This window comes from Ischnura elegans, chromosome 1 (genome assembly GCF_921293095.1).
Source record: "Ischnura elegans chromosome 1, ioIscEleg1.1, whole genome shotgun sequence".
Lineage (NCBI taxonomy): Eukaryota > Metazoa > Arthropoda > Insecta > Odonata > Coenagrionidae > Ischnura > Ischnura elegans.
In genome coordinates this window covers 163,151,035-163,167,009 of record NC_060246.1, presented here as the reverse complement: position 1 = coordinate 163,167,009, position 15,975 = coordinate 163,151,035, and the positions used below count along the sequence as shown (strand labels likewise).

General features: G+C 39.0%; 1 long non-coding RNA gene across 1 annotated transcript; it reads left to right on the top strand.

The window, feature by feature from the left end:
* The first annotated feature begins 10,050 nt into the window (after nt 1-10,050).
* LOC124153915 lies at nt 10,051-12,312 on the top strand. The gene is made up of 2 exons (XR_006863789.1): nt 10,051-10,092; nt 12,245-12,312. It is a non-coding gene; the product is annotated as an uncharacterized LOC124153915 (long non-coding RNA).
* Nucleotides 12,313-15,975: the final 3,663 nt, after the last annotated feature.

Sequence of the window (15,975 nt, the reverse complement as noted above, 5' to 3'; positions counted from 1 at the left end):
CCATTTTAATGGAGGCATCGAAGAAAAATCAGTAGGTACCTAGTTTCTAATTGTAGGAAAAGGAACATATCATCGCGAATAAGTAAAATGCGGATCGCTTTAGACAAGGCAAAAGCAATTAAGTAGCAACTTATAGTCTTTTTCGCAACTGATGGTGGGTGACCTTGAACGCGCTTGTATCCCTTTCACTCTCCTAGCCAATCACAGATGAGTTGCACGCGAAAGTGTGGAGAAGTCTTCAGTCCCTCTTCAACTCCCGTGCGGAAAACATCGCTCTCCTGCTCACAGTGTTGACAAATTATTGTTGGTTATCGCCGTTCGTGCCGCTTCACATACATTTATTTCCAGGGATTGGCAACGCTGGTGTGCCACATGGATTGGAACGGTGAGATGAAGGGGGCAGCGCCTCTGATTGGCTACCAACTCTCCACCATCCAGCCGCAACCAGTTGGGTAAGGTATCCGAGATGGGGTGACCATATCAGAGAATTGAAGTCGATTTCCACTGTCTGTCCACAGATATAGGGGTTTAGGATTCTGTCGTGCCTTCCGCTACCAGGTAATAGTATTGACAATTGAAATTTTTACTTAGCTACGCAAATGGTCTAGGAGACGAAGAAACAAGGCATAAAAATGACTTCAGAATCTTATACGGAGAACTTCAATGATAGATATACACCATCGTGCAAGACATTTTTTTCACAGGCAAGCATTCAATGCCCTTTTCTACGACATTCACTCAATGAAGTGACCAGAGAATCACAGAAAGTAATGAAGGATTTAATTACCTGCGAGAATTATATTAAAAAATACAGCGGATTCTTACTGCAAGAATTTTGACTCATATTAGGAAATTGAACGGCATACCATTGTTTCATCATGGTCAAGAATTCATACTTTTATGCCACAATATTTTTGTTTACAATGAGGCCATAATGGGTATAAATTGATTTTTCAAGGCCCCATAGCCATTTTGTAATTAACATTAAGATTTTACTATCGGTGTCTCTGACTGAACTTATGTAATAAATCTTAATGTTGCATTAATATTCAGGCGTGAACATTTTAGCTTTCTCCTGTGATTTATATGACCCGCATACCATTTTTTTAAATCTGCAATAGTTATCAATTTTTATTTTATACAAAAACTACCCTGAATTGGCATCCTGGTATGTTTAAGATGTATCCTATTAGGCTTTTCTCCATCGATAATGCACTGTGTGTGTATACTTCATCCGTTTAGGCAGGCACTGTCTCAGCATCATATTTGTCAGCCTCCTGATGCACCCTTATTGCACTTAATACTGTTGTTATAACCAGGGAGGGGGAGATAGCAGTTACATATAGAGCGTAACAGTATCTCACGCCGATGTGGTGTGTGTGTGTGGTAGTCATGGCGACGGCAGAGAAGACGAATCAAGCAGGCGAAAGAGAGAGAGAGGCTGAGGCTGGCGCTGTCGCCATGGCGACGACAACAACGGGAGAGGGGTGAGGGCTGTTGCCGGGCGACCGGCCTCAGCCAATAGCAGCCGAGGACGCGATCCAAGGTCGCCCCCTCATCCCCTTCATTGTTGTGCTTGTTGACATATGAAGGGTGCGCGGCGCGATATTGAGTCGATGCTTGCGGCTTGGGGTGTGGAGACTCGGTTCATCGCGAGGATTCGGTTCACGGGATTCAATTCATGATTCAGATTCGATTCTTCAAATCGTTCATAATGAACGAAATGATAGAAATACACTATTCTTTGAATTGACACAAAGCTACGAATCCATGACGCATGCGAAGTGAATCGGAATGAATTGTGATTTCAACATGGACGAACGTTGAAGGAAATCAGAATGTTTCATTTCAACGAAAGATTTAATTTAAAACGAATTGTCAAAATTGGTTCAAGGCAATTAAATGAATCTTTTCGGCAACGCCGCTTCTGTCCAACATTTCTCTCAAAGCTGGTAAAAGATGTAGTAGCTCAGCTGCCCGATGAATTTCCTGTTCACAATTCTCACAAAATCCAAATCTGCGACAATCTGAATCCGCCGAGAATTAAATCTTCCACATCGAGTCATGTTCGGTGAAAAAATTATTTCCCAATACTAGTGCCTATTGTTTACCAATGAGCTCTATCCGCGGAAACGAGAACTGCGCCCAAGAAACATTCGAAGACTGGAGGAAGGGGAAGAAGGCGTGTGTCCCTCACAACGTGTACTGGTTTCCTGTGGTGGTAGCGTATCATTCACAATCTCCTAGCACCATTTGAAATCAGTGCTCCTGTGGGCCAGAGCAGCGGGCGAAACGTCTACAGCCGAAACGTCGTTCGACGAGACCACAGCGTGGGAAGACCACTGAAGCAGCGTTGCATGTCCTCTCCAAACAAGTAAGCTCAAATGGGTGATGATGAAAGCTTTAAAAACAGCCATCAATCATCCGTGCGTAGCACTAAACCCCGAATCACACGACCACATTCCATACAATCACCGCGCAAATTGATGGCGGAAAAATTATCGTTTCACGCGATGATCATTTTCCGCGATGGCTCCAGCACCCTGATTATGTAACTGTGAGAAAGGTGAGAGCGATGTCGTTGCCAGGGGCAACGCGATTCCCACGACGGAGGGTGAAAGCAGAGATTATGAAACCGTGATCGCACTCTTTATCACGCTGCGAGCGTCATCGGCCTATCACGTTGGAAGCCGATGGTGACAAGCATATGCTGGAATAAAAACGAGCAATAAATGCAAATATTTGCAAAAAATATTGTTTATTTAATTTAAAAATGTCCTATAATCGAGTAAAAACCAACAAAAATCTTAATTATTTCTACTAAAGTGCTGTCTTGACTTTATTCATTGTCCACGTTGTTCAATTGTTGTATGCGCATGGTGGTGAATTCGATTAAGTAGCTTTATTTGCACGCAGCAAATTGGAAATCAAGTACTGCTAATTGAAGTAGGTACATACATCCTTTATTTAAAGGTCAATTACTTTATATCGAAGTTTTATTATCAATATTTGCCAAGAACATTCTCCAATATATAAACATCGTTAAACTCCTTTTCGATTTTTAATCATCATAATTCAACTATTTACTCCTTACATTCAAATCGCTAGCGCCTTATAAACGAATTTTACACTTCCATTATCATTTCAACATTAATTAGTTTCCATTCAAGCGTTACGACTTTTCGACCATTCCCTACGATATAGCAAATATAATGACTGCAGCATTCTCGGCGATCATGAGCATAACAGATAACGATATCACATATCGAAAAGTAATACTACACTTTCCCCATCACTTTACCATAGTACTTTAACAGACCTATTGGCGAAGCGAAGTACTTAGCCTTGAACCGCCTCCATTTTATGTTTTCGTTGTTTGTTATTGTTATTCATTTGACTCCGCAAACGACGCATTCTCGGTTCCGAGATGTGTCGAAGGATTCCATTGGCTCTTCAGATTTCCCAACTCGCTGCGCTGCGCGCGCTCGTTAAGGGGCTCCGCCCCTTAAAAACCCCGGGTCCGGCTTCGCCGTCTACATGTGTGATTCTTCGAAGAATTTTAGTTCGCATAATCTCACCTCAGCTAGTGGCCGGCTTCTCCGGCCAGGGGGTAGGGAAGCGCTCCACTCATGCCTCGGAACGGCTACGCCGTTCCTCGTTGAGAGGCGGCTTCGCCGCCCAGGGCTTGAGTGTACCCCCCCGGGGCTACCCCGCTTTATACTCGGAACGGCTTCGCCGTTCCTTGTCAGGGGTCGGCAAAGCCGCCCAGAGGACAAGGGCATTTTGGAACTGTTTCACCGTCATTCGTTTAAGGGGCGGCTTCGCCGCCCAGAGGCGGAGGGAGCCCACAGCGGCTGCGCCGCTTTAACGTCGGGGCGGCTTCGCCGCCCAAGGGTTACTGAAGCTCCCCATCGCTTACGCCAGTTACTCCTCGGAACGACTTCACCGTTCCTCGTTGTGGGGCGGCTTCGCCGCCTTGGGGATGAAGAGCCCCCCGCGGCTGCTCCACGTAGTCCTCATAAATGGTCCTCTCCACCGAGAGGGTGCCCAGGGGGATTCGGGGGTTTTCATGTGTTATACATGCGGTCATCAATCGTCCACAGTGATCATGTGGCGATGATTTTAAAGGGTAGTGCAATGCGGCGTAATAGTGGCGACAAGTACCCATAAAAGAAGACTTAGTGGCAAGTTTTAATTTTTTTGCGGGGGTTCCAACGGAATACCGGGGGTTTTATACGTGTGAAAACCAGTGGTCACAAATCGTTCTCATAAATTCCGTGCGGATAAGTCCTAGGGGTCTGGAACAGTGGCAGAATTCTGACGATTGTTTTACCCGGATAGGCGATTTATTAGAAAAATTTTCTGGGAGGTTTCGCGGGGTTATCGGGGGTTTTAATAAGTAGTAGAGGCACCAGACAGTAGTAGAGTAAATTGTGACGAAAACTACTCGGAAAAGCGCATTTAACATTTTTTTTTTTTTTCGGCGAGCTTCCAGGAGGTGATCGGTGGTTTTCTGATATATTTTCCCGTTTTATTTACGGTGGCCCGCCCTCATCAAATATTCCGGATCTAGAGCTCAGAGGGGACGGGTAGTGCGGCGTAATGTTTGCGAGAAGTTCCCAAATAGGAGACTTAATGGCACATTTTACATTTGGGGGGATTTCAGGGGGATACCGGGGGTTTATATGTGTGTACTCCTGGCGGTCACCATCCGTTCACTTGAATTCCGTAGGGATGAGTCGCTGGGGTAAGAACCAGCTCTGGAAAGTCACGAAAAATACCGAAAAAGTAGACTTATATATAAAATTTTATTTTATGGGGGTTGTAGGTGGGTTTATCGGGGGTTTATAGGTTTTTACTACCAGGGGTCATCACTTGTCCACATCAATTCCGTAGCGATGAGTGGTAAGGCTAGAAAAGCGGTGGAATTGTGATGAAAAGTACCCAAAAAGGTTACTTACATTCAAATTTGAATTTTTTAGGGTTTTCAGGGGGCTTAAATATGGCCTTATCATATGGTCACATGCATTTACTATCATGTATAAGAGAAGTTGCCCGTATGACATCCATATTTCGATAGTAGTACAATAAAAAGTAAACCTCTTCCCGGAAAAAATTAGTATTGTCCGCCATTTTTATTTTTCCGTAGTTATATCGACTGCAACATTTATTAAGTTCTTATATTTTCGGAAACCATATGCATAGATGTATGTAATTGTGGAGTTTAAAAGACATCGGTCGGGAAAACATTGAAGAAATCTTGTGTCAATCTTTTGAAAATCGTAATTTTCGGTGATTTTGGGAACGTTTTTATTTTTTCTGGAAAACCATGGACGACGAAAGAAAATTCTTACCTATATATCGTAGACGATTTTATGAGCATATATAATAATCATTTTCAGTATCCTACACCTGCAATTACGACGATGGGAGAGGGAGTTATGAAATTTGTTTCGAAAAAGCATTTTCGGACGCCATTTGTGCAGCAATTTACTTTAAAATTATCTAAATCCATTGCATAATTACGTGACTACATTCATCAGCTTTCAAAACGTACATAAACTATCCACGTGGCACACACCGTTCACGCGCAGTAAAATAAAAACGGAAATACCGTCCCCGGAAAAGGCGCGATTTCGGCCATTTTGTCGTTCTAGCCACGACACGTGGCGGAAACTTCTAGTTTTCGGATTTTTCCTCCGGAAGTTTCTGGTATATTTTCCCGTATGGTTTGCGGTGGCCCGCCCTCATAAAATATTCCGGATCTAGAGCTCAGAGTGTACGGGTAGTGCGGCGTATTGTTTACTTGAAGATCCCAAATAGGAGACTTTTATGAAATTTTTTATTTTTTGGGGGGTGTATGTGAGTTTACCGGAGATTTATAGCTTTGTACTGCCAGGGGTCATCAATCGTCCACATTAATTCCGTAGCGATGAGTGGTAATTCTTGGGAAAGCGGCGGAATCGTGACGTAAAGTACCCGAAAAGGCTACTTATGTGCAAATTTTAATTTTTTAGGCGGTTTCGGGGGGTTTAAAGATGACGATACTATATGGTCACATTCATTTACTTTCATATCTAACAGAAGTGAGCCCTATGACATCCATATTTCGAGAGTAATACAATAAAAAGCAAACCAGTCCCCGAAAAAAGTGAGTAGCGCCCGCAATTTTTATTTTTTCGCGGTTAAATGCGTTGAATCATTTATTAAATTTTCTTGTTTTCTGAAAGACAATGCAAAGTTGTATGTAACTACAAAGTTTTAAAGAAATCGGTAAGGTTAAAGTTGACAAAATCTTGTGTTAATCTTTTGGAAATCGTAATTTTCGGTGATTTTCGAAATATTTTATTTTTTTTCTGAGTAACCAAGGACGACGAAAGAAAATTGTTGCCTACATTTCGTAGACAATGTTATAAGCATATATAATAATCATTTTCGTTACCCTACACATTAAATTAACTCGAATTGAGCGGAAGTTATGAAATTTTATTCGAAAAATCAACTTTTGGACGCCATTTTGAGTGCAATTTTCTCAAATGGAAACTAATAAATTTACTTTATTACGTGCCCACGTTCATCAGCTTTCAAAAAAAGCATTAACGACCCGTGTGTCACGCATAATTCGCGCGCAGTAAAATAAAAACCGAAAGATGGTCCCCGAAAAAGCCCGATTTCGGCCATTTTGTCGTCCTAGTGACGACACGTGACGGAAACTTCCGGTTTTCGGATTTTTCCTCCGGATCATTTCCGGTTTCCCGCACGCGTGCCAAATTTCAGCTCTCCAGCACTTCTAGAAGTGGTCGGGAATTTGTATCCATCAGTCAGTCAGTCACCACAAGGGCTGTATATAGATGGGATGATACCAACCTCGCGCGCTCGTACCTATATCATACGCACGATGACGGTGGCTTACATGATCGCATGATACAGCGGAACGTGATAGGAGAACGTAATGGTCATTTATCGCAGTCATCTCTGTGGCATTTACAGAATCGCGATCACTTTTCCCGTCGCGAAAAGCGATCGCTCTAATGATCATTTTTCTGAATCACACGGTCCCATCCGTCGTCGCTTTTCGCATCACTTCCGATATCACAGCTCGTTGTCATGGGACCCGCATCACGAAAATATACAGCGTGTTTGTATATCTATGTCGTTCCCACAATTTTCAAACGTTGCGCTGCAATCTCTCCATACGGGTATGCGTTCTGATTGGCTGATATGCGATTTTAGGAACCGTTTAGCGACGGAAAAAGCGACCGGACGAGTGATGAAAAATAGCGATGGGAATCCTCATCGGGAAAAACAATTGCCGGCGACGATCATTTGCGAGTGATCACTCTAGTGATCGCGATAGTGATCACTTTTCGCCTCGAAAAAAATGATCGTGCGATTCAGGTATATCGAGGAGCAGGGATAGGAATCCCATCCCTTTTTCCATCATTCGGTGCGTTCCCTTTTTCCGTCGCTGAAACCATCGCTAGCTCCCTCTTTTAGTCAATCAAAATGCACGGTATCTAGCAGAGATTGTACCTAAATGCATTGCTATTAACGGAATGAGAGTAGGGTAATTTCCTTCATCAAAGAAAACGAAAGGCAGTGATTGCGATTCGTTACCCCCCATTAGTGTATTCATAATATACAAATTATTTGGTTTTAGAAATCCCAGTTTAGACGAATGTTAATGGTCAATTTTAACCGCATTCGAAAAAGACCAGATTGGCGCCCATGCGATGCCACTTCACGTGACGTCACAGGGACCTAGTTTCTATACGAGTAGATAGGAGTTTTACATCGTCTGAGGTTACCAATGCATGCATGAGGCACAGAGCTCAGGGAAACATCTCTTAATAATCACCCATTAAAATTACCGAAGTTTGGAAAGTTTCCTTCGTTTGATAGGGTATTAATAATCTTTATTTAAGCCAAGCGCTACCAGGTAGCAGGGTACTCTGCTACCTGCTAGCAGCCTTCATCGTATCAGCACTCAAAGTCTCGCCCCAAGGTCACCTCGCACGGCGACAGCGGGAACCAGACTTACGTCAGACGGGATTTTCCCAGCATTCATACTTAGCCGTCGCGTTTTCGCGCGCATGAAAATTTTCACTATTTATTTAATCGCGAAAAATAGATATCGTCATTAAAAAATCTAAGAGCGTGAAATGCGTTCTCTAGGAGTAATAATCTTTCGATTTAGGCAATAAAAAATAATAGGAAACCACCCAATTCCGGCCGCATCCACCATTACGCATTCCACATCACATCCACTCCAACTATTAGAAAGCTGAAAGTGGATCAGTAATGCAGTACCTCTTCCCAGGCTGAACAGGAGGAACTCGTCTAAAATTTGTCGAGTTAAACTGATTCTGAATATGGTCCGGTGAAACTTACCGTTGAAGGACAAGGGGAATGAAAAAGGGCAGAGGTAGGTACAGGTGATGAATATTGGAATTAATTCATCTTTTACTCCATAAATAACTATTAGCCACAGTATTAACATAAATAATGATCTTATTAATATCAAATTATACAAGTCGTTATTGTCTCTTTGACTTATTAATCTCACCTTAATGCCTCATTCACATTACGATAGCTCCAGCCATCGTCGGAACTATCGTGCATTCACACGACGATGGTTGAAACCTGTGCTGCTCTCTAGTGCTGACATCTAAAGTGAACGGGAAATTGATGATTAGCAAAGCTGTTGTGGTTTGCATTGATAAGATATTACTGTTTTCAACTTGTATTAACCGAATAATTTTTCTTCCACCCATATTCTTCCTTCCTAGGACAAATCCATGAAAATATTAGAGCTTCACGAGCTTTTCGTCTTTCTCTTGTCGCTTCCGTTTCCCAGAGTCCTCTATATTGCCATATAATAACTACCAAGTTGAGTCGTCGCAGTCTGCCATCTTCACTCTCATCATTAATGGCGGCCTGTGTTGTAGCATAGGCGTAATGTCGAGTTGGTGCAGTTTTTTACATTTTTGTAATTGATAAATAAGAGAGATGGGCGGTTCTTCTGCACCAAACTGTTCCATTAGTTGTAGGGATGTGTTCCGCGCTTTTGTTTTTCCTTGTAATCCTCAGGTAAGGGCTAAATGGCTACAAATGTGGGGGATGGATGAGTGGCAACCGTAGCCGTCTTCCACTATTTGTGAGGTGAGTTAGAAGTTGATGTAATTCAATGTATTGGGTAATTATTCATATGAAGATCAAGTTCTTACTTAGTTTCGGCATAATTTCATGAAAGGCTGTGATTTACTTCAAAGATTAATACCTTTGCCAATCAGTTTTACGTTGTATACGTAATGTAAACAGAAAAGAGTGCATAATAATTCCTGCTATTGTTGAGAGTTTTTCATGTATAGGTTTAAGGTTATTTGTGTCAATGGTTTTTAAACTTTGATAGTGTCGTAATACTGATACAATTAACCCGTGCTACATTCAATTAATTAATTTAAACAATAAACTAGAATACGCAACTTATTCACACAATGGAATGTGGTAGGTTGTTATTATTTCGTCGCGTGAAAGTTATACTTGTAAGTGTCCTTGAAAGTTATACCTGTAACATATAAGTGCTTTCACGTTTGAAATATCGTGAGGAACTTTACGTGTGATACAATCAATGATACCAGTTTTCATTAAAGACTTACTGAAATCATGTAATATTCATGTCCCTTTTGGAACTATATGTTGTTGGTAACGAATGTTTGTAGGTAATTGCATTCGAATCCATTTTGGATTTTACACCTTGTAATTAATGCGATTTATATAAGCCGCGAAACCTTCCTTAATTAATATTATAGTCAACATATATTACATGCATGTATTTATTTAGCCATTTAATCATTATGAAAACATTTTCCTGCGAGTTTTCCTTGCCACAGGTGCACTTATACGAATCAAAATTTGAATCCGCTCGGAAGAGAGGCTGGAAAATATTAAAAGCCCAATGATGTTCCGACGATTTTCGGCGTCGCGAATCGTCCGAAGCCTATTACACCAAGAGGAGACCTCTAATATTCGATTGCCGGTCTTGAATTGAAAGTCTTTTCCTTTGCTGAAGTTGAAGAGCCATCGAGTGTGGTATGTACGTATTAAGGTTGTTCTGTTATTCATACTATTGGCATTTGCTGAGAGTGTGTTTATGATGTTATCAGTGTCAGTGCATTGTAATGAACGGTATTATTATTGGTGATAACGAAGTATTGTGGCACCGTTCAATTGGGTTATTGTCTATCAGTCATCTGGTTGTTGGGCTTTGTTTTCTTTTGTTCATCTTGAGTACCTAGCATTTTCAATTCCATCGTCCTTTGCTGTCACCCACATACCTACGCACAAGTTTCACTGCCCACTTATCTCTTCTTATGACGATTAAATTATGAAATTATTCAAAAGTAGCGCTAACGGCTGTCCTGTTTAGATTATTAACCAGCCTGAGAGACAATTACCTATTAGCTCTAGGCTGTAAAAATATGATTGTACAAGTACTATCGATCCCTTTATAAATGGGTTCATTGGAAATGTTTCTTACAAACAACTGGTGGATTGATAGTGATGCCAGGGCATTTATTAGGGAATGGCATCAACAAAGCATTTATGTATCCTCATCGTCCATTCAATAGTTTAGGTTCTCAGTGTCAGGCGCTGCCTGAAGTATTATTATCAAAAGGAAGTGGTAATTAAACATACTCTTTAATTATTGGTTCACGTTTGTACAAAGTAAGACGTGGCAAGCATGCACAAGAAAGTGATATCTCTACTTTCCCTTCATAGCTTCATTGTATTCTTGGGGTCTGTGAACTAATTTACAAATCAAAAACATTGCTGATATTGACAATTCAAATGATTTTGAAACTACCTTCATTTTGTGATACAATATTTGAACTTACTGCGGCTAAAGGAAGAAAATAAAGAGGATTTTTTAGTAATTAATGAAGAAGTACCTCATTGCTATTTTCATTGTTAAAGTCCTATTTGTTTACTTCTTTGAGAGAGTACTTCAATGCTATATTAAAATGTGAAATGATGCAAATTTTTTGTTTGAAACCAAAATCATTGACCAGTGGTTTCTCGATAGTTTTCCTTGGAAAAAATCACCTGTGTGTAATTCATGTTTGGCATAGTCGAAGGCTGGATGAATCCAAGGTCTTGTTTTTAGGATAGGTTAAGTGTTTTTTGAAGACTAAATGCAGTCTTATGAGCTGGAGATATTGAGCATGTCTTTATTTGTGTGTTTATTCATGTCATAAGCACCTATATTACCCTGAGTCATGGACTTCTAAAATCTCTTGTACATAGTTTGTCTGTTTCTATTATGCCTCATTTTATTGTCTTTAGGTGGTGTAAGTCATTTCTTTCCTATCTTCCATACATGTCACCTGGACTTGGTATTTTGCTGAGATATGACTACATGTGTATATTTTTAAATGACTATTTGTTAACATTCTCATTCATCTATTATATTTTGAGAAATCAGCACATTTGTTGTAAAATAAGCATGCAGTCTTTGCTAATGCTTATCATCTATCAAATAAGGTAGCTTCTCAAATTGACAAGTTTTCTTGAATGTAAGATTAAACTATATCTATTGCAAGTTCTTTTTCACATTGCCTTTGCTTATATTGGGACAATTTTTCAGTTATACCATTTTTCATTACTTCCATAGCATCCAAATTGCTTCTTTACATTGAAAAAGTGTTTTCAAAATACTTAGTCGTAATATTAATTAAATGGAGTCACTGGTTGCTCTTATGTTAAGCTGTTTTGGTGACTGTCTGATTTGAGAACTACCATCGTGTTTGCTAAAGTCATTCTGACACTTTGAAATTCAGTATCGTTTCTTGATTAATATACTTTGGATGCTATTATAATTATGCTTCTATTGCATTAAACTTGAGTGTCTTATTCAATAATGTGCATAAATGTTTCTTCATACCTGGGCTCATCATCTTGTTGCATCATTTAGAGGAACAGGGTGGGCAATATCTTGAATTCAGATCCTCCTAAATGGAGTGCTTAAGAATATTTTGGTACTGAATTTGGCCCATAATATTGTATGGATTAGCTTTTTTTATTTTCTAAGTGGATAGTCCTCTTACCAAGGTGTTCTGCAGTGCATATATTGTGCATTAAATTGAAATGCATGTTATGTGAATACCAGTGGTGATTTGTTTTATTCTTATATGTTACTCAAGTTCACTCAGTTGATGTCACCAAGATTATTCCTTTGTTCCAGATTCAATGCTGCCTGTTGTATCATGTTTGGAATTCATGGCTATATAATGGAACAACTTCTACAATGATGAGATACAATTACTGCATTTCATGTCCAAATAACCTAAGCAGAAGAAGCATGTGCAGCGTTATATTCACAGCAATCATCTTCTGCATTGGCATTGTGGTGTCACCATGTATTTTGCTTAATGAGAGAATATATCTGGAGTAGCAAAATGTATTTTTTCATAAATTTTCTAACTTGTTCTTTGTTTTTTCTATATTCAAGTTCAACGCTCAGTCTAAATCATATTGAACTTCTATTATGTTAAAACTGATTCCATGGGGTGTCATCTGTATTATTTATTTATGAGCAAGTGTTTGATGTTGCTCCACATAGCTAGTTATTAGAGCATCACTTCTGTCAGTGTTTACCTGGCCTTGATGTATTTTATACAAGAGTAATTTTTTTAAATGATTACCTCTTAACTACCTGTTCCATTGCTTTACTCTGGTAATTCACATAAGTGGTTACATTTTTGAGTTCTTTACATCAAATTTGAAGATGAGTTGCTGATATGGAATTCTCAATCTATTCAATAGCATGGAAGCACCTTTATTCTAATGCTTTGACATAGGTATATTTGGCCTGGTTAAGTGGTTTTTCCCTCTTTGTTTGTTGTGTGTTGATACGATGACTAATCAGTTCTTATTACATACATCCCTCTTTGGCATATACACATTTTATCATTACCAATATGTATAATGTTTATACCATGAATACTTGGTTATCTACCAGTTGAGTCGTGGTTAATGTGGATTGTTGACGGCTTTACACATTCTAGTGAAACATGTTTGCATTAAGTTGTCTTATATAGAGATATAAAATCAACTGTTACATCAGATATTTCATTATTTTGGCATGAAAAGAGCAAAGTTTATTATAATTTACCACCTAGTATAACATCTTTCTGTTTAAATATCCTTAGAAGTCCTTAATTTGCAGGAATGATTTCCAAGAACACTCCTTACCTAAGATTTTAATGAATTTTCAAGTAAGAGAAAGATTCTTACATCACTTCTAAAAGGTGCATGGTTCGGTCTTTAAAAAAATGTATTTACCTTTGCTTAACATATTGTCAAGATTAAGAGCCATTTTTCACATTTATTCCCATACAGTACTACTACTAGTCCACTTGTTTAGAGAGAACACATGAGATCACATCAAAGGACTCATGAATAAACTTAGGTGATTCATGCATGTTAAATTTTTGTAACTATTATGCAGACGTATGGAAATCATTCTATAATTATGTTAATTATCCTAAGCATATGATGAGGATGTAAAAAATGGCTACTAAGATATGGATGTCATTCACATTAATCTCCAATTTAAGGATATTGATACCTAACTGTATGGAAATTGTATTTTATTCCATGGCATATTTCAGTTAGGTTAACAGAGATGTCCTGTTGTAAATCTTTCACGGAATTGAATTGAGACAAGAGTGGACTAAATGAGGAGCCTGCTGTTGACAAAAGTCATAGCAATCTAGCTGACTTGAAGCTAACTAAGAAGGAAGACTTATTTCCATATCTTATCATATACTTTTGAGTGTTTTGTTACAAAATGCATGGGCATGCCATTAGAGGAGTTGTGTCCTGGTCATAAAAGACTTCAGTAATCGTTTTTGGATTAATAACAAAAATAGTTCATGTCATATATAGATTGAATTTTATTCCTACATTAGTGCCCCGGTATATATTAGGCATTTTGGCCTTAATATGAGCACTTTGGTTCTTCTTTATTTATCTTATGTTTCACTTCATTTCACCTTAAGCAGAGATGGGAATTGCTTATAATCACAAATATCTTATCTGGGATTGGGATATTATGGGAGAAATGATCTCTTTTTCAGTCATAAATAAATTTTTTACCAAATGTGTCTGCTTGGAATTTGAAAGTTAGTACCCTTGTGTCAACTCAGATTGTAGAAGTTAATTTTATATGTCTAGTTAAGTATTACCTACTGCTGTTATTAATCACAATTAACTGTTCACGGAGCTATGTTGTGTTATTAGGCATTCATTCATTGTATCCCACAAATTTTTTGTGTTGATTTAATTGCAAGAGTGCGTCTTAGTGTACGTACTAGGTTTTTTTGAGAATGGTCTGACATGATCCCCTGTTAGATTTTGTTCTACTTTTACTTTTCAAGGAATTGTATGGATGTTCATTTTAGAATTGTTTTCTTTTGCTATGTGTTCTCTATTCCAAGGACTTATTTCCCAGGAAAAGACCCCAGTGGTTCACCTAGGCTTGTAGTTATTAAATTTTTTTTCAATTAGTAATGCAGTAAACAGTGGAAGGGCTTGCATAGGGATGATAATAAGCAAGTTGTTAAACCGTGATTCAAGTTTGTTTTTTCTAGGTTGCTGCAAGCCTGATTCCGGCTTGCATTGCTATTTGGGTACAAGGACGGGCTGGCCAGGTTTGCAATCTCTGAGTCACCCAAGCTTAGGGGGGCCCTGCTCCATCTTGAGGGGATATCAAAGGTGTAATTAAAAAAAGATATTCATTACTTAGGTTACTTGCACCAATATTTTTTGTAATTATAAAAAGTTTTGTGTTCATTGGTTGCTTTCTTTACTGCATACTCATTGTAAATTAAATGAAGTGAGTTAGGTGTCCAGAAGGTAAAAAAAAACTGCAAGTGCTTATTTGGAATGGTTATTTGGAAAGATTGTATTTAGTTTCTTTTTTTAGATTTCAGTGCTGTTTCTGGGACAAAGTCATTAAAGAGATATCAGCTCCATAATAAATTATTAATTTTCTCAATTTTCATAGTATTTTTCATTAACTTTATCTACTATTTAAGAGCGAGAATATTGTCAAAATCCATTTTCGGGCATGCAGTTCCCTAAAATTTTCCAAGGAAGACCTCCGAATTCCCCCCATCAGGACCCCAGACCGCTGGATACTACTATCATTGGAACAGATATGCCCTCTTGTCTGTTTCTATCATTGGCATTTGGTATTGAGCACATCCATCCATGTGAGTACCCTGCAGGGGCCCAGGTAGTACTTAAAGACTGGGGGGGTGGGTTTAGGTGCAACTAATACCAGGGTGTGTGGGGGAACGGAATACCCTCCAGGATAAGCGGTCAGTGCGAGATTAGTAAATTGGCGAATTTTAAGATAAATGGTGAGTTTTATGGCTTTCTGAGGGATATTTTATTAGTCCTTACACTATTCTATTAGTAATATTAATCCAATTAAGTAAAATGGATTAAAATTAAAAATTTCTCTGATCTCTATGGGGGAGGAATTTATACCCCATAACCCCCCTCGCTGCTCCATTGGTACCCAGGATCAAAGCAAGGAGGACATGTCGTGGTCTTTCAAGTAGTAACATTTTTGCAAAGAATGAAGAAGTCAAAATTGTAAGTAAATTATGACAGCGTTTCATTGGTCTATACAATGAAGAGAATGACTTAAATTTGTTACATGTCTTATGCGAATATAAGTTTTTAAATAATTTCTTTAAAATTTTCGTTACGAGCTTAATTTCTTTTCGCTTCTAAGGGGGGGGGGGGGCGTAGCCAGGAATTTCGTTCGGGTTAATGATCGAAAAAACTATTTGTCAAAGAAATCTTTTGTAAACTCGTCATTTCTCAATATTTTGTTTTTTAAATTAATCAAAGTAACTGTTTTCATATTGTCCGGGGGACAGGGGGGTCCTATCCCACCGC